General features: G+C 48.9%; 1 protein-coding gene across 1 annotated transcript in view; it reads left to right on the forward strand.

Annotated features, from left to right (window-relative positions):
* Positions 1-22,267, forward strand: part of LOC130489224 (tubulin alpha-1A chain) — a 129,703-nt gene that overhangs the window by 78,989 nt on the left and 28,447 nt on the right. The window lies entirely within an intron of this gene.

The raw sequence follows: 22,267 nt of genomic DNA on the forward strand, positions 1-22,267 counted from the left end.
TGGAAACATAAATTTAGCAGGTGTGGGAAACATTTTTATGTCTGAAGATAAACTGCGTGCCTTTATTTGCAAACTTCAATTATGGGTAGGCCAAAACAATTATTCTGCGTTTGTGACATTAAAAACACTGGTCGATGATAGTAAAGATGACATGATCACCGCAAATATACAAGACAACATCAGAAGTCATCTGCAAATGCTGGTCGATGAATTCCACCATTACTTCCCGGAATATAACCAGACAGAATCAAAATATACCCAAAAGCTGATTCACAATCCTTTTGGTATTGCTGTTGAAGAGGTTGCAGAAGAAATCCAGGAAGAGCTCATTGAATTCCAAAATGATAGGCACTGTAAGGATGCGTTTGAATCAGTTTCTCTTGAAGAGTTCTGGTGTAAAAAAGCAATTTCATATCCTACAGTTCGGGGATTCGCCTTGCGATATCTTATGCTCTTCTCCACGACTTATTTATGCGAACAAGGGTTTTCTGCTTTGCTTATAATTAAGAACACGACAAGGAATCGATTGGAAGCAAGTGATGATATTCGTGTAGCTCTGAGCAACAGTATTAGCCCCAGAATTGCCCAGCTTGTAAAAAGGATGCAAGCTCAAAAATCACATTGATGTACAATTAAAAGTTCTCTATTATAAAATATATATTCAAATATTATTCTACGTTTAATGTTTAATTAACAGTTATGATTAAAGTTTATTTTCAAATTCTCTGAATTTTTATTTTGAACCTTGGGGTCCCTGCACCGAACAAAAAAGTCCTAGTGGTCCCTGGTCAAAAAAAGGTTGGGAACCACTGCTCTAGGTAATAATGTTGGTGGAAAGTCCCATTAAGCACAATGTATGGCGAACCAGTAGGGTTTTCAAGGCAAGAGATTAACAGAGGTGGTTTGCCGTTGCCTTCCCTTCTGTAGCAACCCCACTCTTGCTCGGTGGTCTCTCATGCAAGTACTAACAAGGGCTGACCCTGCTTAGCTTCTGAGATCTGATGAGATTGGGCTAGCCTGGGCTATCTAGGTCAGGCCCTGGAAAATAATACTTAGCTCTTATTTAGCACTTTTGATGTTCAATGTGCTTTGCATATACTTATCTTGACACACAAACAATAGCACTGTTAAGACAGAGAGATCCATATTTTTATCTCCATAATGCAAATGGGAGGCTGCAAGGGAAGGCTCCTGGTTAGGACACGATAGAGGGGAAGCTAGAACTGGGAGCCTTCAGAACACCAGCTCATTCTCTTAGCTGCTAGGCAATACCCTGGCTCTGGCCTCCCTTCCTAGAGCCCTGCCTGTCTACAGCTATGTGGCAATTGGTGTTTTGCTCAGAGTTTTTTCCATTGAAGAAGAAGAGTTGGTTTCTATATGCCGACTTTCTCTACCATTTAAGGAAGAATCAAACCTGCTTACAAGCACCTTCCCCTCCCCTACGCACAACAGACACCCTGTGAGGTATGTGGGGCTGAGAGAGCTCTGAGAAAGCTGTGACTAGCCCAAGGTCACCCAGCTAGCTTCTGACAGAATATGCAAGCCTGTTCATATTAGCTATGACAGGTGGATTTTGATTCAGGGGATCTAAGTGTCAAGCTAAGCTGATGTAATAACCTGGAAAGCCCCTAGAAGGCCTGAGACTGAGTGAATGAGTTGCACCTGTAGGGTGACTCAGCCTGAAGGTAATGAGTTGCACCTGGAGAGTGACTCAGCCTGTAACACTAATTGCTGCCTGGAGATGGCATCTGTAAATAAGTATTTGACTCCATGAGTCTACGTTGGGAGATAGTGGTGGAAGAGTGTGTGTATAGCACTGTGAATAAACAACTGCATTTTCTACAAGCTCTACTGGTACTGGTGGTTATTCCTGGGCGTTGGCACTGTCAAAGAGCTCCAACCAGTCTCCACCAGTTGGGCTGCTTTGGTTAGGTCAAAAGTTTCCCAAAATATTAAACTCCCGGTTTTCACCCCAAGTTTCATTCAGTAGCTGCCACCAACTCTGGACCAAAAGGTAAGCCTCCAGTCATGGGGTCCAGAGTAACCCCTGCCAAGCTTCAAAAGTTAAGTGTAACGCTTACCCTGCAAGGTAGAAGCCTGCCAAGGAAAGATTACACTCCAAAAAATGTCTTAGGTTTTTGGTAGATGGTTTTTACACTCAAACAAGGCACTTAGAATTTAGGCTTGGAATCCCAAAATCACAGACACAAGCCATTTAAAGGCTAACAATTTATTTATAAGATTCAAGCTGGTTTACAGGAAAGAAAAAGTCATGAAGTGTTTAAGCAAGAAAATAATAAACTATTTAGCTTAGCTAATTAATACATTCAAAAGCCTTTTTAATTCAAAAGGATTGGCAAAGGTTTCTTGCATCAGGTTTATAGTTACCAACTTCCAAAGATGCTTCCAGAATTCAAAAGTTTCAAAAGGTTGTCCAAAAGGTTTCTCCAAGCAGGTCAAGTTGACCAGAGTTTCCCCGTAGGGCCAAAATCAAATGGGTTGTGATGCAGCCAGCACAGCCTTCCTGCTGTGCGCCCCAAAGCGTGCATAGTTTGTTTAGGGTTGGTCTGTCCTTATATTCGTTTTCTCAAAAGGATGAGCTCATAGAAACCAATCGAGAAAACGAAAGCACTTAGCTAGTAATTAATCGCTTGGTCAGAAATGCTGACTCCTTAAGTGATGTGTTCAGGTGAGGAAGCTTACAGAACTACCTGCACCTGGACATTGTCATGATGGCTGACCGATTAATTACTAGGGCAAGGCACAGCCTTGCATTCCAGATAGGGGAGAGAAGACTTTAACAAGCACCAGCTGGGGCCCACCTCACTCCCTCCACAGAAGCAGTTTTCAAAGTGTAACTATTTTACTGCTCCAAAATCCTAACCGCACAAAACTCATAGGCCTCCTAAGCCTGAACCAAAGAAATAACACACTCCAAGAAATTGAGAGGCCTCAACTTCTTGACAGGCACAATCTGCCAGCTCCCGCAACAGCTTCATGGGGAAACCAACCCAGTTCACCAGATTAGCGTCCGCTGCTCATGTGGAGGAGTGGAAAATCAAACCTGGTTCTCCAGAGCAGAGTCTACCGCTCCAAACCACTGCTCTTAACCACTACACCATGCTGGCAGTCTTCTCCTGCATCCCATTGCCTACAGTAACTTGACACATACCTACAGGTTTGGGGGGACAGTTCCAGGTTTGGGAGGCCCTGGATAGGCAGAGGGATGCACAGGCAGATGGGGGCATGCAGGTGGAGGGTGGAAAGGGAGGCACCAGAGGGGTCCTATCTGCCCACCACCAGGCCCCTCTTATGCCTCCCTTTCCATTCCCCACCTGTATGCCCCCATCTGCCTGTGCATCCGCTTGCAAGCCCTCCCACCACCTATGCTCAATGGCCTGCACCACCTGCACTGGCCACCAGGAGCACTCTCACTGTTCACTGCCACATGCCCCATTACCCCCAATGATGTCGGCTAGCTGGGAGCATGGGTGGTGGGATACTTCAAGAAGACAGATGGGGAAGGGCAGGTAGGTGGCCGGGGAGATGTATCGGTGGGGGTCAGCCCTGGGCCCTGGCAGCTGCCCCACCTCAGGATATGCTGACGCTGGCCCTGTCCAGGGAGACTGTGGCCATCAGCTCATGTTAAAAAAAGCACATCCACACATTTTCCATTACATAACACATACATTATGATAATATTTTGACCTGAGTGAAGGTTTGTGCTGTGCATCTCATTATGGAGGAAAATCCAGAGTGTGGAATGGCAACAAGTGGAGGAAGGGGATCTTAGCTGGAGATATTATTTTATCTTACATTAGTAATTCCCAAATGGTGGGTTCAAACCCAAAAAGTGGGTCATAAGGACAGGAAGGAGGAGCCTCCTGGAGTCTAAATAGCACATCTGAGTTTGCCTCTGCAAAATGTGCAAAATGGCCATGAAATACAGCCTTTCGGTAATAATATAGATGTATATTAAAAATAAATATTAAAAAAACAACCACCAAAAGATAACCTCATTTGGTGTTAACTGATGTGAGCTTCTTGTGTTTTACAATGGGGGGGAGTAAGGAAAGTAGATGAGCAGCCCATTCATGAAGGGGGGGCCAAAACTCCACGGTGGCGTAGATGCTACCACAGAATAAGGTGGCACCCAGACACTGGCATGGGGGCACACATGCTGGCATCTGGGCACCACATCTAAGGAAGCAGAACAGCTCTGCTGCTCCCAGCCGCCACGGATCTACCCCCCCCCACTTCAGAACTGCGCTCTGTTTAGAAGTGGGATCCACTACAAAAAAGTTGGAAAACCACTGGCTATATGAACACATTTCCAATCTCGGTCATATTTAAAACCAGGGCATTTCCCATTAAGTATGATGTGTGTTGATTTGATACATTTCCCCCTCCTTGGCTTTCAACATTGTATCATCCAGTTCTAACTGGTAACTCTCTGTCTTTTCAGGAGATAATCACTTACTACAGAGGATTTAGAGATGGGGAAATCCACCACCCTGCACAGCAGGAGCTTAGGAATAAAAACAAATGCTATAGCAAAACAGGAATTACATTTAACAAACATAGGCAGGAAAAGAGAAAGTCCCTGGGCAGGGTGTTGGTGAGGAAGGGTAATAATGGACATTTCCCAGGTATTTCTCACTGAAAGACTGCAGTGGGAGTCTGATGTTCCATTCTGAATGGGGTCATCTATCACGCTGGGAACATCTAAAAATAGGCAAGTTAACATTCTCTGCATGTATGTGTGTGTCTGCATATTTAATGTCTTGGGTTTAGTGGCATTTTCCAGCCAGCGAAATAAAAGATAATGGTGAATAAATGTGTGTGACTAACCCAGCACTGTTTTTCCCAAGCCCCCTGGCAAGATGAAGTGGAATACAGGGCATCCAGAGACCTAATGTTGTGCCCGTAGTATGGAACTCGGGCAATTATCTAACTCAGTCCTCTGAGGCTCTGCCGATTTATGATTTAGGTTTGGGCCGAAAATAACCAGCATAAAAACTATGAAGCTTCATGAACAAATCTTCAGTCTTTCCTAACTTGGCTCCCTTACAGTTTCCTGGGATGCAGGAGGAATTTAGAGAGCTAAATTATTGCCGCTCTTGACTCTGGAGGGCAGAGAGAATTGCTTTGCTATGGGAAAGACTAGAAGGAAACATTTACTGTTTACTAGACAAACACACATCTTAGTGGACTGGGTTTATATTCAGTTCCTAACCACATGGATCTGTCTGACTGTTCTCTAAGTAGATAGAATTTCATCAGTCTATATTTATTTTATCTTATTTGAAATATTTGTATCCCGCTTTCCCCCCAACCAACAGTACTCAAAGCATCTTACATCATTAAAACTAGCTAAAATATCCGTACACAGAAACAAATAGAAATGCACCAGGGAATTATGTGGTGGGAATTATGTCATTGGCAATCTTTGCCCCACTGTGACTGTAAGGTGGGGCAAGCAGGCCTGTTAATAGTCAGGATACTTTAATCCTAAGTGTCTCTGGTTGCCATTGGCTCAGCTCGAGACAGGAGGGCAAGCACAAGGGCCTAGGAAAGAAGGCAAGTGCTTAAGAAAGCAGTAGAACAAGGCATGTTTCAGGCATAGGATGGAGGAGCTGGTGTGGTCCAGAGGAGGGAGGCTGAGCAGGAAAAGGGACACACAGCCAGGCATTCTAGAAAGAAGGCTGAAATTCACATATTTGAAACTGCCCCCCCAGGTTTTTGGCAGCAAGCCTCCAGTCAGGCTCTAAAGGGGAGAAGGACTGGCCAGAAGCAGGGAGCAGCCCTGGTCTTCCACCTGCGGGTGAATTTATTTTTTGTTCCATTTGGCATTCTCTCAGTAATCACTCCTTCCTGTCCTATGTTTTAATATCTGTTTCCTGTTCACAACAGACCAAGCCCTGAATTTATATATGTTATTATTTTAATTGTTTTTATTATGTGCTTTTATATCACTTCTTTTAACTGTTGCTTGCCTTGGTGGCCCTGATGGGGGCAGAAAGGTGGGATACAAATTTTTGAAATAAATAAGAGTCCTCCTGGATTAGACCTGTGATCCTTCTAGTCCAGCATCCTGTCTCACACAGTGGCCAGCCAGTCACCCTGGAGGGTCCATTAACAGGGCAAAGAGGCCGAGGCCTTCCCCTGATGTTGCCTCCTGGCCCTGAGTTTCACTGGTTTACTGCTTCTGTCCCTTACTCACCAGGGCAACTAGCCATTGATGGAGCTTTCCTTCATGAAATAAGAAAATGTAAAGTGGAACTATTTACTTGAAAGTAAATCACACACACTAAAGTAAATGGCCCTTGTTTTTAAGGGCACTTTCACACATGCTGAATAATGCACTTTCAATCCACTTTCAATGCACTTTAACGATTATTTGCAAGTGGGTTTTGCTGTTTCACACAGTAAAATCCATCTGCAAAGTGCATTGAAAATGGGTTGAAAGTGCATTATTCAGCAAGTGTGAAAGCACCCTAAGTAAACATTGTTGGGATGAATCCCAAAAATCATGCTGAGCAGCTGAGCCTCACACAATTTCCCCTAACCTCATGGAGTGGCTTCTCTGTTGTTACTTCAAATTGCCTCCCTTAGGTGGCACCACAACAAAAAATTTTCATGCCAGCAGGCTTCTGGATTACCAACCATCATGCAGGCCTTAAAAAGAAGGGTTTTCTATTTCCAGCTCTTTTCCCCCTTCCCTCATTTCTTTTTTTCTTTTTTGCACGTGGCACTTTTTTTTCTTACACTCCAGTTTCTCCCAACCTGAAATGGGCCCATACATACAAGGACATAAATACAAGGAGGGAGATCTGCCCTCAGATCTCCAGGAGTTTCCCAGTCTGGAGTTGGCAGCCCTAGGCCAACTGCAGTGCAAAGCTTGGCCATTAATCTGACCTTGTGTTTTTTTTTATATATATATATATAATTATACATGGAAGATACAAGGAACAGAGAATTAGAGTTTGGGGAGGGTGTAGTGAGTTCTGCAGGGATGCGAGGCCATAATTCTGCCCTCCAAAGCAGCCATTCTCTCCAGGGGAACAGATCTCTGTTGTTTAAAGATCAGTTGTAATTCTGGGAGAACTCCAGGCCCCACGTGGAGGTTGGCATCCTTAGTTGTAGCACATTCTGAACATGTCTGAAGACCAACCACACACTCCTGCTGCCTGCAGTCTGAATTCATGCAAGCACATAGAAAAAAGTTTCCTCCTGCTTTTGCTACACCTGAAGACTGCAAGGATACACATCCGACTTTTTCTGCTGGGTAAACTTCTAGAGCCCTGACCTGAATGGCCCAGGCTAGCCTGATCGTCATGTCTGAGAAGCTAAGCAGGATCTGCTCTGGTTAGTACTTGGATGGGAGACCACCAAGGAATACCAGAGTCACTATGCAGAGGAAGGCAATGGCAAACCACCTCTGTTAAGGCGGAAACATAAGGTTGCTTTATAGCCTCCTTTATTCCCTGTTTCAGCCAGGATCGAACACACGTTTGGCGAAATGCATGCATTGGATCCTGGCTGAATCCTGGCTGAAACAGGGAATAAAGGAGGCTAAAGCAACCTTGCATTTTCGCCCTGAGATTCTTTTAGCTGCAGATGCCAGGGATTGAGTCTACCACTGAGCTAAGGGAAAGGACGATTTGTGCCCTGGCTAAAGTGATTTGAGAAATTTAGGTTAACGTGGGAGAAGCCAGGTTTATTATGCTGCCTCCACGGAAGCCCTGGCAAACATGGTCACCATTTCACGGCAGTTAATAAATGGACTCCCTCGCTTGATGACTTCAGAAAGGGAAAAAAAAACAGAACTAGGATCAGTGTGTGAATACTCCCAGCACCAATAGGAATTCTCTCTTCCATGTCCAAAGGACGTTCAGACTATTTTTATAAGCCTGGCAGGTGCTGACCAAACCCGCCCTGTACCTAAAGTCTATAAACTTAATTTACTACCAATGCTGCTTGCAGCTGGCAGGGCCAGGAATGAAGCAAAAGGGTCGCCGGCTGGGCTGCAGAAGGGCTGCCCAGGCAATCTAATCTGCATTCAGGTGCGCCAGCAGCTACTTGCAGGGGTCATTAGCCATTTATGCATGGGAGGTTTTGCCTTGGATTTGCCACTCTCTATATGCACATTTTTCTCATCCGATTTCTCAAATCTCAACAATAAGCCCCCATGCAGAGTTTTGAGAATTCAGATGGGGAAAATGGGCATCTAGTGAGCGGCAAATTCAAGGCAAAACCTCCCATGCATAAGTAGCCAAAACCTAGGAAGGACAATGGGGTATCTTGGCCGGATCCGCTTTTTGCTTTGCACGCAGTAGGACCTACTCGCTGTCGTGGTTCTGCATTTGAAAGATGGTGGGCGGCCATCATAAGCACACGTACTAGGAAGTGAAATGCTAGAGCTTATTTCCGATGCTTAGACTCCAGCTGTGACATACACACCCCCGCCGCCTCCGACTGCGCTTTACTGGAGGGAAATCAGGAGACGTGGGAGCAAGCTGGGCGGCCCGATCTCATTTGGAAGAGGCTTAGGCGCTTCCTCCAGACAATACAAAGGGCTCCGCGACACAGAGCATGCGCAAAAGGAAGCGGGCGGCGCAGGGTGCGGCTTCCTTTTCTGCTTGCAGTCCTCCGTTGCTCTCTCGTTTTGTATTCCAGGATTTGCCGCAATGCAGTCTGCTCGTCTCCCCCCCTCCCTCCGCTCGCTTCACACGAGCACGTGTCTGCAGAAACACCGCGCCCCCATTCATGGCCATGCTGTCGGCAACCGCAGGAGCTGAACGAGAAGGCAACGCCCTGTCTCTTCCCGCGGGGAAGGCAGGGGGCGCTCGAGAGCAGCCTCTGGAGAGAGAGGGAGCGAGAGAGAGACAATGGCCACTTATGCACGGGAGGTTTTGCCTTGGATTTGCCGCTCTCGAGATGCACATTTTCTCCATCCACATTCTCCAAACTCATCAGTAAGTCCCCAAGCAGAGTTCTGAGAATTCAGATAGGAAAAATGTGCATTAAGAGAGCGGCAAATCCAAGGCAAAACCTCCTATGCATAAATGGCCAGAGAGCCTGCCCGGAGCGCTTTGGAATTGGGCTTGGTGGGAGCTGGTAGGCAGGCGCTTGCAGGCGCGCTTGTGAATTCGCCGCATGTTGCCGCTGCCTCCGCTGCGGTGGAACAAATGAATGGGGCATTTTGAGTGCCTGCGATCGCCCACAAATGGTATTCTCCCTCTCCCGCCCATCTGCCCCACCCTCATGTCTGAAATAGAAGCCGCGCCTCTTTATAACGGTGGTGCAGAGATTTCCTTTGATGGAGGGCTCAGAAGCAGTTTAGAAGGCAGATCCTACGCATGTTTATTGGCAGAAGAAGAAAGACTTGGTTTTTATATTCCGACTTTCTCTGCCACTTAAGGAAGAATCAATCCGGCTTACAATCATCTTGCCTTCCCCACAACTAGGGTTGCCAGGTCCCTGTTCGCCACCGGCGGGAGGCTTTTGGGGCGGAGCTTGAAGAGGGTGGGGTTCGGGGAGGGGACTTCAATGCCATAGAGTCCAATCACCAAAGCGACCATTTTCTCCAGGTGAACTGACCTCTATCGCCTGGAGATCAGTTGTAATAGCAGGCGATCTCCAGCTAGTACCTGGAGATTGGTAACCCTACCCACAACAGACACCCTGTGAGGTAGGTGGGGCTGAGAGAGTTTTAGGAGAGTTGTGACTAGCCCAAGGTCACCCCACTGGCTTCATGCGTAGGAGTGGGGAATCAAACCTTGCTCTCTAGATTAGAGTCCATGGCTCCTAACCACCACTCTTAACCACTACACAGGGTACAGCAGGCCTTACTCTGAAATAAGAGTGTATAAAGAAGCACAGCTTCAGACTTCGTTGCGCCTCATATGTTAGGTTAATGTTTCATTTTACATCTGGGAAACAGGTTAAGAGAAACGGATATGTCCCAGGCCATGTAGCAGGTCTGCACTGAGAACTGCTTGCCCATTTATCTGAGACATGGGGCGAAAACACATGGTCGCTTTGTGTGAGTGTGGGTAAAGCGCCTTCAAGTCGCACCTGACTTATGGCGACCCCTTATGGGGTTTTCAAGGCAAGAGACTAACAGGGGTGGTTTGCCAGTGCTTCCTCTGCACAGCAACCCTGGTCTTCCTTGGTGGTCTCCCATGCAAATACTAACCAGGGCTGACCCTGCTTAGCTTCTGAGATCAGACTAGTCTGGGACTTTAGCCTCCTTTATTCCCTGTTTCAGCCAGAATTCAGCCAGGATTGAACACATGTGTTTCACCGAACGTGAGTTCGATCCTGGCTGAATCCTGGCTGAAACGGAAAAAAGGAGGCTAAAGCGATCATGCGTTTTCGTCCATGGTGAATCCAAACGGAATGAATTGGTAAACATTTACAGACCACGTTACTTTTTCATTTTTATACATACACACACTTCTGTGTCAGTAGATGAACTCAAACTCGCATATTAATGTGCCTTCCCTCATTATCCTCCTGACAACCAGCTTGATTCAAACCTTCACCCCTCTTTTGTTTGCTGCCGATTGAGTTCAGACTTCATTCCCAATTCTTACCGCCCAGTTGCACTTCAGAAGTGAATCAATGTATAGCAAACAAGCATTTAGATCAATTTCCTGCTTTCCATTGGGGCCTTGTTCCTAAGTAGGAAGTCCTAGAGCAGGGACTCCTGACCTTTTTGAGCCCGAAGGTACCTTTGGATTTCTGACACAGGGTGGTGGGTACAGCCACAAAATGGTTGTCATGGGAGACAGAGCCATCCACAAAATGGCTGCTACCTTCAGTCCCACAGTGAATATCCTTGTGTCGTCGTGGCAACTTCTACCAAGCAATATTTTTTTAAAAACCGGTACAGCCAATCAAATCTCCAGTGGCCAATCGGAAGCCCCTACTGGGCAAAAGATCCACCGGACACTGCCGACTTTCTGTAAACATTCAACAGTTGCCAGGAAAGATGTCAGCGGGCACCATGGTACCCATGGGCACCATGTTAGGGACCCCTGTCCTCAAGCAATTTGAGGACTGTGGCAGGGTGCTTGGCTGTCTCTGAAGATGCGTAGCGTTCAACTGACAGCTCTATAGTTTAAAAGTGAGCCCCTTTAATTGTGCCTAGAAGGTAGGTAAAATTGTATACTAGAATTATGTGGTTTTGGTGACATTCTCTTACTTCAACCCTCCGGCAGCAGACCAGCCTGCCCTATTTCTAAACCAGTGTTCCCCAACGTGACATCCACTTCCTTCGCTTTCCTTTATCTCACTGAAACAGGAAGCACTTCAGAGGACCTCAGGAGGCACCACCTTTATGCCTATTGGAAGCACCTATTCAGAAACAGCTGCCCCATCATAGAAAGATGTTTGGTCTGGACCCTCCTGGCATTTTGTGATTGGCCACTACACTCACACGGCAGCCATTTTGTGGCTAGCTCTCCTGCCCTCCCTCCCATGGCAGCAATTTTGTGGTGGTGCCCAGTACCTGCTTACAAATTTCCAGAAGTGCCCACAAGCGCAACAAGGCTGGGAAACCCCATGCTCTAAACAGTCTTAAGCAGCAGTTCCATATGCAACACCTTTACCTAGCTAAGATTGTGAACCTATGTGCATTTTCTTGGGAGTAAGCCCACAGGAGCTTCAGTAAACATATCTAGGACTGAGCTGTGAATCATGTGGTTTTATGTAGTGTGTTGCACTGATCTCAAGGGTCACATACTCAAAATTACCTAAGCGAGCCCCTTAGTACTCTTAGCAGTTGTGGAGAGAAGTGGGTTAAAGGTTTTCCCCTGCATTCCATGGCCAGCCTGCGGATGAAGGGGGGGGGGGTTTCTAATCCATGTTAATGCCTGTGAGTAATTAGCACAGTGTATGAGATGCCTACCTGGACCCATCCTTGGTTTTCTGCAGAGAGCAGATTTATGCACAAGGCTAGCTGTGTGATGCAGGATCTTCTCAAATTAGTTAAAAGCAGTAGAATAGTTGCTACAGTATACTACGTTAGGGCAGTGGGAGAAGGAGCAGATAGACAAAACAGGGAGACAGCAGACAGATGAAGAGAGAAAAGCGACAGGAAGGGCGAAGGAGGGGGGGGTCTGTCTCCTCTTTGTTCTACAGCTGCCTTCGCTTTCTTTGCTTCCTCTGTGATGCATTCTGTGTTTGCTGGTCATCAAACCCCCTGGCTCAGAGAACCCTTCCAGTCCCCCCCCCACACACCCCATTGAATTTTCCCTTAAAAACGTACATTCTGAGCATGACTGCCTGGGAAAATGCAGAAATCCCATGCCCAACACCTATTTTGTTGCAATCAAGATGAAGATTTACCAGTCCATGAAAGAAAACGTAACAGCCCATTCTTCCCTGGTGCCGCTAAATAAAACTAAGGGCACTGAAAGAAATCTGGATGGTGCCCTTTTTCAGAGAAGGGCGGAAGGTTGGAGCCAGGCCTTGTTGGCAACCCACCCCTCAGAATCAATTTCTGAAGAAGAAAAGCTGATCCTTCAAAGCCATGTTTTTAATGGGTTGGACCTAGCAGCAATTTCTGCTGAGACAAATGGTTTGTGTCAGCAGAATGGGACCTTCTCACTTCCTCTATCCCACTGCTGGCCATAATGCTGCTCCTGGGGAACAGGCAGGATTGTTAACAACCCGGAGGGAAAAAATCCTGCCCCTGTAACAGAGGGTTAATGGGCTGTTATTTACTGGGTGATGCTAGTGTTGTTAGGGTTGCCAGCCTCCAGGTAGTAGCAGGAGATCTCCTGCTATTACAGCTAATCTCCAGCCAATAGGGTTAAGTTCACCTGGAGAAAATGGCCGCCTTTGGCAATTGGACTCCATGGCATTGAAGTCCCCCCTCTCTCCAAACCCTGCCCTCCTCAGGCTCCGCTCCAAAACCTCCTGCCGGTTGTGAAGAGAGACCTGGCAACCCTAAGCGTGGTGCAGTGGTTAAGTGTGGTAGTTTGGAGCGGTGGAGGCTAATCTGGTGAACTGGATTTGTTTCCACACTCCTACACATGAAGCCAGCTGGGTGACCTTGGGCTAGTCACACTCTCTCAGCCCCACCTACCTCACAGGGTGTCTGTTGTGGGGAAGGGAAGGTGATTGTAAACCAGTTTGATTCTCCCTTAAGTGGTACAGAAAGTCGGCATATAAAAACCAACTCTTCTTCTTCTATTTACCCAAGTGCCATGAAAAGCTTCAGCGGCCCATGTTAATGTATTAAGCCTCTGTTAAAGGGGCAGGATACATTTTTTTGGCCAGGTTGCTGGCAACCCTGATAAGGGGCAAGTTCAAGGTCTGCAGTGGAAGTGTAGAAATTGGTGTGTGTGTGGGGGTACCCTCCCTATTAGTGAAGATCTATCAGTGGATCCAACCCATAGTTGCACTCGTAGGCCTTTTGAGCCTCTCTATTGATAGATGTATATTCAGTTCACTCCGTGATCTCCTAGCTGTGCAGCAAATATTGGCTGTAACGGGCAAGCTCTCATTCAGGGAAGCTAGTTTGCTCCCTGTGAAGATAAGGGAAGAGGAGGAGGTAACTTCTTTCAACCCAGGCTGTTTCCTCAGCGCAAAACCCTCCCCACTGCCACCGCCAGGGCTATAGTTTGCTCTATTGGGGAGAGCAGTAGGTTCAAGTGGGTTTTTCCCCCTACCCTGCAGAACTAACTGTAGCTTCATGGTTTAATTATTTACATGGAAAGAACAGTTCTTTCCCCCCCTCCTCACTTGCCTGGGGAGCATCTGGATGCAGCTACTAATTGGTTAAAAAGCACCGAAGATCCTAATTACAGACCTGCCACTTATTTTTTAGCTTGGTGCTTAGTGGGAGGAGGGATCCACGCAGGGCATCAGGGGTAGGCATCACCTTTTTTACCCTTCTGTGTCAACCTCTGCTTTCTTTGCAGCCCTTCCAGTTGGAAGAATGTATACATAGGCTAGGCACATTTGGTTCTCCGCCTACAGTCCCATCTGCTGTGGCTCATATTTCTAAAAGGCTTAGTTCTTTCTGCTAAGATCAATCAGTGCCCACAACTGCAGCTGTTCCTCCCTAAGCACTTTGGGGCACAAAGGAGGCATCTCCCTTGGGCCCAGAAGGCTTTCCTATCAGTATAGTGTTGCTTCTTCTGAGGCAGTTGCTTGGCTGTATATCCCATGTTTGGCCATTTCCATGCAGGTTACTTTGATGCTGTGGTCAAGTGGGGTTTTTCCTCCTGCTTTCCCACTGTATTGTGGTGCATATGTGCACCTCCTGGGGTTTCCCTGGCTTTTTTCAGATTTTGCCTAAATCTGCTTTGCTGCTAAATATTGGGGAACAATGTAGCAAAACCTGGCTGCTGCGTGGGCGGGAAAGTTTAGATTTTCCCAGTCCCATACAACAACCTTTTCCCTTACCCCATCCCCATGATGGCTTTTTTCTTCCCCCATCACAGGGGGCTTTTAAAACAGCAATTGAATATCAATATAACAATATAAGTGTCTGGTTGTCTGAATTCCTAGCTTGCACTTTTAAAAAATCTCTAGCATCTTTCCTTGCAGAAATATAAAGGGGAAGGCATATCTCTGCAATAAAAGGTGCTAGAGACGTAACTTTTAATAAAATGAACACCACAGCTGCAGCGGGGAAACCACCTCGGTGTGTGGAAGTGGGCGAGTGAAGCTTTCATGGCATGGAGGTAAAGAGCATCACACGGCAAATAAAAGCCCATTAAGCCAACCTTAAAAGGAACAAGACATTTTTCTGCAGGCCTGTTGGCAACCCTGTCACTCAGCCACAGTAGGGTTGCCAACCTCCAGGTACTAGCTGGAGATCTCCTGCTATTACAACTGATCTCCAGCCTATAGAGATTAGTTCACCTGGAGAAAATGGCCGCTTTGGCAATTGGGCTCTATGGCATTGAAGTCCCTCCCCTCCCCAAACCCCACCCTCCTCAGGCTCCGCCCCAAAAATATCCCGTTGATGGTAAACAGGGACCTGGAAACCCTAAGCCACAGTCACTCCTCTGGCTCTTTTGCAGTACCTTCAGACATGGTAGCATCGGGGATGGGGGGGACGACATACATAGGGTTGCCAGGTCCCTCTTCACCACCAGTGGGAGGTTTTTGGGGTGGATCCTGAGGGGGGTGGGGTCTGGGGAGGGGAGGGACTTCAATGCCATAGAGTCAAATTGCCAAAGTGGCCATTTTCTCAAGGTGAACTGATCTCTATCAGCTGGAGATCAGTTGTAATAGCAGGAGATCTCCAGCTAGTACCTGGAGGTTATGGAAAAGAATAGTACTAGGCACTCCAATTTTAACATGCAACGTATAAAGTTTAGTGACTATGTGAAAAGTGCTAAAAAACATACATCAACATAGACTGGTTACAAACACGCTATCAAGCAACAATAAACAAAACTGCAAAAAGTAGCTCAGTATTTTTGGCTACAAAATATCACCTCAAAAAACAACTGTCAAGAGTCAACAGAATGTTCTTAGTCCCATAGGACTCTCAAAATTGTTGTTATTTTGTTGGAAATGACACGGAAACACAGGAGAAGGTGGAAACGCCGTCCGGATGTGCTTCACGTTTTCACTGCCACGGAGGCAGCTTCGTCAGCCGTCCGTTTGTTTCTATACACATATCATGGGCTTAGGCTTTGTAACCAGTTTGTTGATGTATATTTTTTAGCACTTTTCACATAGTCACTAAACTTTATATGTTGCATGTTAAAATTGGAGTGCCTAGTTCTTTTCTTTTCCATAGCTTGTCTATTTAGTACCAGTGCCTTGTTTCTCTCTAGTACCTGGAGGTTGGCAACCCTACACATACAGAGTGTAGGAGAGTCACACATCTCAGTCCAGTGTTGCCACTGTTGGGATGGATGACTGTAACAGAGGGAAGCATAGCCACCACTGGAAGAGTGAGAGGATTCTATGCCCATAGGCCTATAGAAACCCACAGCTGGCCCTGCACATAGTTTAGCCAGGTGACCTTTATGGGATCTGCTTGCCCTAGAGATAATTGGAAATGTACGTCTGCTTTCCTAGATGGGAAGAATTGCTTAAGGGAAGACCCCAAGTGTTCCTACATCCCTTCTTTCATATTCACATGAACACACATGAAGCTGCCTTATACTGAATCAGACCCTTGGTCCATCAAAGTCAGTATTGTCTACTCAGACTGGCAGTGGCTCTCCAGGGTCTCAGGCAGAGGTCTTCCACATCACCTACTTGCCTACTCCCTTTAACTAGATATGCAGGGGATTGAACCTGGGACCTTCTGCATGCCAAGCAGATGCTCTACCACTGAGCCACGGCCCCTCCCCTGCAGTATTTGGTAAACAGACTGCTTAAAGATGCACTGCACTGGAGCAGAGAGTTCCTGTAGTTTTTGCCTTCCTGTAACAACCCGCTCACACCGTCCTGGTCAGCAGGTACTTTTAATAGAGGGTCGTGTTGATGAGAGTGTAAATAGTGGCAGGCCGAACTCTGTCACACCCACCCCTGTCAGAAGGCTGCTGATATTGCCATATGCTGCTGCTCCATGTGAGGGTCTCTGTCTATGTGTCTCTGCTTCCCATCACCTGCTTTGTTATCAGTGAACTCGTAAAAGCAGTTCACACCTTCTGGTCTCAGGCGCCAGGCCTGATTGCCCCAAGTATCTTCCCCCCCGCTGTTCTTCCTGTCAGTACTCCCTCAGGCCGATGCGGCCTTGGAAGTGTGATAGCTTCACCAGACTTCCTGGGACTCGTCTGATGTTTTGTATTATGCCAAGCTTGTAACTTCCCATAACAATAAGTGTGAACCCCAGTGCCCCAGTGCCCTGGAGTCAATATATTCTGTAAACCCGAATAGCCCCTCACTTGCAACTTGCTACCTGTGCCTGTCTCATCTCCTGATGTCTTCAATAAATCCTTTGTTTCTTTATCAACGTCTGAACATTTGATTTGGAGAAGTAAACTCAGAGAGAGGGGATCTCTCACATTAAGTTGCAAGTCATTGCCTCTCGAACTGCTGCTGTACCTTTTGGGACAGAATGCCAGGCGACGAGGAAAACACCCCTACTACCCCTGACGCACCGGACGGACCGGTGGTACCGGAGAAACCGGACCCCAAGGAGGAGGGCGCCAAGCCAAAGAAGCCTAGGGATCCCATCCCCGACCAAGGCCGGGACGGACGTCCCCGGGGACTTTTTAACACTTGGCTGGACTCCCCCAAGGGTTGGTCTCTCTCCCGAACCGCGGCGAAGGATCGCCGTTTGGCCTTCCCCAGCACGGGACTGGAAGGGGACCCGGCACGCAAGGAAGCCCTGATGGTAGAGGAACGCAGGCAGTGGCAGGAGGATCGCCAAGCCATGCAGGAGCAGATGGAGACCATGCAGCGTGTGATGGGTGAGATGGCAGCGGCTCTGGACGCGCTGAAAGTGCAACCGCCTGCCGGCAACCCTCCGGACGGAGCACCGGCAGCCCCTCCCGCGCCTCCTGGCCTCCCGTCCCGTCGGGACCTGAAAGTCACGTATGACGGTTCAGGGGACCAGTTGACCTTTTTCATGGTCCAAGTGGACATTTTTATGCGAGAACAGGGCCGAACCTTCACGTCCGAGGAGTCCCGAGTGCAGTACGTGGCTTCCTTATTACAAGGGGAGGCGGCCGCCTGGATGGTGTTGCAGTATGAACTCCGCTCGCCGGTGCTGCGGACACTGGACGAGTTTATGGTAGCACTCCGCAACCGCTTTGAGGACCCGACTCTGGGTGAGCGGGCTAAAGCCTCCCTGATGCAACTGCGCCAAGGGACTAAGTCGGTGGCGCAGTATGCAAGTGAGTTCCAGTCACTGGCCAGCAGAATCCTAGACTGGAGTGAAGCAACGCTGGTACAGTGTTTCAGGGAGGGCCTCAACCCAGACCTCCAGCATTGGGCCTTCATGCAAGGGAACCCCCCGGACGTGGAAGGTTGGGTTCGCCACGCGGCTGACATAGAGAATCGCAAACAACTCCTGACTTTGTCCAAACAACGCATCGGACGAGACCCAAGACCCCGAAGCGACCGGGGCCGAGACCTCCGACTGGGGGGCAGCGGGTTTCCCTCGGCCGCTGAACGCCGCAAGCGATTTGAGACCGGTGTCTGCCTAACCTGCGGAGGTAAGGGACACTTTGCGTTGCAATGCCCCTCTCGAGCGGGCCGTCCCAACCCCCCACGCCAAGCCCCGACCGAACCGCAGAAAGCGGCTGCCGAGGACCAGCTCCGCCGCAGGAGCGGACCACCGGGCCGACGTTCCGGCGCACCCTCCGCTCTCCATGCGCGCCCCCAGGACGGGGCCTCCACTTCTACCGGCCCAACGGGGTCCCGGATTACAAATACCACTTTTGATTCGGACGGGTCCCCGACCGCCACCACTCCTTCCCCCTCTTCCAGCGAGGAGGAGGAGTGGGAACAGCCGGCAAAAAACGCCGTCGGTCTGCTGTAGAGGGGGCTCCGCAGCAGACCGCCCCTGTCGTTGTGCAAGGAGCTCCACCGATGGTAAGCGCCCAAGAGGACAATGTGTATGTGCGTGTCTACCTGTCCCTACCGAAAGGGGGTCCCAGTTTAGAATTTCCCGCCTTAGTTGACTCGGGGTGTGCCCGCACCATGATTAGCGAGGAAACTGCCAAGAAACTGGGGGTCCGGCGCAAGCGGCTTCCGGGACCCCTCCGCTTTTCCCAAATGGACGGGAGTGATTTTAAACGGGGCCCGGTGACCCACCGAACTGCAGCCGTGATTATGTCCGTGGGAGAACATTGGGAACGCTTGTATTTTACCATTGCCCCTATAGTAACCCCTGTGGTATTAGGGATGAACTGGCTACGGGGACACAACCCTTCCATCGACTGGGTTAAACGGGTGCTCTCGTTTCCCGACAGCCCCTGTGGGTTACATGATAAGGAACGGGTGGTCCGGACTCCGGCCGCCGCTGTAGTAGGGTTACCCCCCCCAGCCACCGTTCCTCCTCAACTGCCCACCGAATACTCGCAGTTTGCAGACGTCTTTGATGTGAGGGAATGTGACGAGTTACCCCCCCACAGAGAAACGGACTGTGCCATCGAAATAGTGGGGGAAGGCAAACTGTCTAAGGGGAAAGTCTACCCCATGAGCCCTAGTGAAAAAGCGGTGTTACGGGACTATCTGGATACCAACTTGGCGAGAGGGTTCATACGCCCTTCCAAGGCTCCTTATTCGGCCCCGGCCTTCTTTGTGAAGAAAAAGACGGGAGATCTCAGACTGTGTATTGACTTTCGCAGGCTAAACGCAGTTACCCAGTCTAACGCTTATCCTCTCCCTCTTATTCCCGACCTTCTAGCACAATTAAAGGAGGGCCGAATCTTCACCAAACTGGACTTAGTGGAAGCATACCACCGCATTCGCATTAAAGAAGGGGACGAATTCAAAACAGCTTTTTCCAGCTGTTTTGGAATGTTTGAGTACCTAGTCATGCCGTTCGGACTTTCGGGAGCTCCCAGTGTGTTTATGCAATTAATTAATGAGGTTTTGCATGATTTGCTGTTTCGGGGGGTGGTGGTATTTCTCGATGACATACTTATTTACTCTGAAACCATGGAGGATCATGTGCGCCTAGTGCGAGAAGTGCTCCAGCGGCTGCGGGAGCACAAACTGTATGCTAAGGTATCCAAATGTGAGTTCCACCAACCCTCCATTACTTTCCTTGGGTACGTAATTTCCCACCATGGGTTGGAAATGGACCCCGCAAAGGTCCAGGCGGTGCAGGATTGGGAACCCCCCACTACTCGCCGCCAGCTCCAGCAGTTTCTGGGGTTCGCCAACTTTTATCGGAACTTCATTCCTAACTTTGCCCAGGTTGCGCTTCCTCTCACCGCCCTGTTGCGTACCAAAGACAAGGGGGCTAGTGCTGCACTACCCTCAGCCCGTTTGCAATGGTCCCCCCAGTGCCAGCAAGCTTTCGAGCATTTAAAACGGCTTTTTTCATCCGAACCCGTTTTGGCTCACCCCGATTGCACCAAGCCTTTCGTGGTGCAGGTGGATGCCTCGGATGTGGCCATGGGTGGGGCCCTATTGCAGAGGGATGAAGGGGGGCGGTTGAGACCATGCGCCTACTTCTCCAAAAAGTTTTCCCAGTCCGAAATCAACTGGGCTATTTGGGAGAAGGAGGCGGCGGCGGTCAAACATGCCCTCACCATATGGAGACACTTCTTAGAAGGTGCCGAACTGCCGTTTGAAGTGTGTACCGATCACAAGAATCTTGAGGCTCTCAAGGGAGCTAGAAAGCTCAACGCCAAACAAATTCGATGGGCCCAATTTTTCGCCAAATTCCGGTTCACTCTCAAACATGTCCCTGGCAAGGAGAATGCCCTAGCTGACGCTTTGTCACGACTTCCCCAGTATCGCAATGATTTCGATCGCCCTGTTGACTCCCTGTTCACTCCCGAGCAGCGGGGGGAGGTCCCAAGCTTAGCCGTCACTACCCGGTCTCAAGCCCATCGACCAGAAACCCCCCCTACGCTCAAAGGTATCCCAGAAGCCTTCCAGCAGCGACTCCGGGACGCTTCCTTACAGGAGGAGGAACACCATCTCCTCCCTACTGGCCTGGAACGTACCAACACTTGGTGGGTGCAAGGGGGAAAACTGTATGTCCCATCCTCCCTTCGCAAAGAGGTATTGGGACTTGTACATGGTGCCAGGTTAGCAGGTCATTTTGGTTTCATAAAAACCCTTCACCTGGTACGGAGGCAATTCTGGTGGCCCGGTATGAGAGCTGATGTGGAGCTGTATGTGCGCAGCTGCCCCACTTGCGCCACAGCCAAGAAACGGATGGGGAAACCCCCAGGGCTTCTCAAACCACTTGAGAATCCCTCCCGTCCCTGGGAAGTCATAGCCATGGATTTTATCACCGACCTACCTCCTAGTCGGGGAAAAACGGTTCTCTGGGTAATCACGGACCTTTTTTCCAAACAGGTCCATTTCGTTCCATGTGCTGGTCTTCCTTCAGCCCAGGGCTTGGCTAAACTATTCGTTACACATGTCCTCAGGCTACACTCGGTCCCGAGGAAGGTCCTCTCCGACCGGGGGGTCCAGTTCGTTGCCAAGTTCTGGCGAGCCTTCCTAAAGCTCATGGGGGTGGAGGAACAGGGCCTGTCCTCCGCCTATCACCCCCAGACGGATGGTCAAACGGAACGAGTAAACGCAGTGGTCGAATGTTATTTGCGTTGCTATGTTAATTTCCACCAGGACGACTGGGTCGACCTGCTGCCATTCGCCGAATATGCGTACAACAATGCGCCTCATTCCTCTACCGGCTTTAGTCCCTTCCAAGTAATATACGGGACGGAATTCGGTCCTTTCGGTTCCGCCCCCGTCACACCAGAGCTCCAAGCCACCCCTGATCTTCAGGAGTGGATTCAGGCAGTTAAATCTACCTGGCCGTGGCTGCTCAAAAATCTTGAGAAGGCAAAAAGCAAGTACAAGGAACAGGCAGACAAACACCGATCTCCGGGATGGGAGCTAAAGGTGGGGGAGCAAGTCTATCTGTCCACCAAAAACCTCCGCTCCCTTCGTCCCTGCAAAAAACTGAGCGACCGCTATGTGGGACCTTTCCCCATTACCAGAGTGATCAATGAGGTTACCGTGGAACTGGAACTCCCAAAGACCCTCAAGGGAGTCCATCCCGTCTTTCATATAAGTCTCCTCAAACCTTATGTGGCAGCCCCCCAGTTCCACCCCCCTCCCGAACATGAGATTCCTTCTGTGGTGGGAGGGGATACCCATCTGGAAATATCCAAGGTTTTAGATTCCAAATGGAAGAAGGGGAAACTGTTTTACTTTGTTCGTTGGAAAAACCTTGGACCCGCTCACGACGAGTGGGTGGCCGCACCCCACATGGCGGCCCCTCGCTTAGTCCGAGAATTCCACCTCGCTTATCCCGATAAGCCTCGCCCTCTCGAGGACCCCGGAGGGGGGCCTTAAGGGGGGCAGAATGTGAGGGTCTCTGTCTATGTGTCTCTGCTTCCCATCACCTGCTTTGTTATCAGTGAACTCGTAAAAGCAGTTCACACCTTCTGGTCTCAGGCGCCAGGCCTGATTGCCCCAAGTATCTTCCCCCCCGCTGTTCTTCCTGTCAGTACTCCCTCAGGCCGATGCGGCCTTGGAAGTGTGATAGCTTCACCAGACTTCCTGGGACTCGTCTGATGTTTTGTATTATGCCAAGCTTGTAACTTCCCATAACAATAAGTGTGAACCCCAGTGCCCC

This window comes from Euleptes europaea, chromosome 1 (assembly GCF_029931775.1).
Source record: "Euleptes europaea isolate rEulEur1 chromosome 1, rEulEur1.hap1, whole genome shotgun sequence".
NCBI lineage: Eukaryota > Metazoa > Chordata > Lepidosauria > Squamata > Sphaerodactylidae > Euleptes > Euleptes europaea.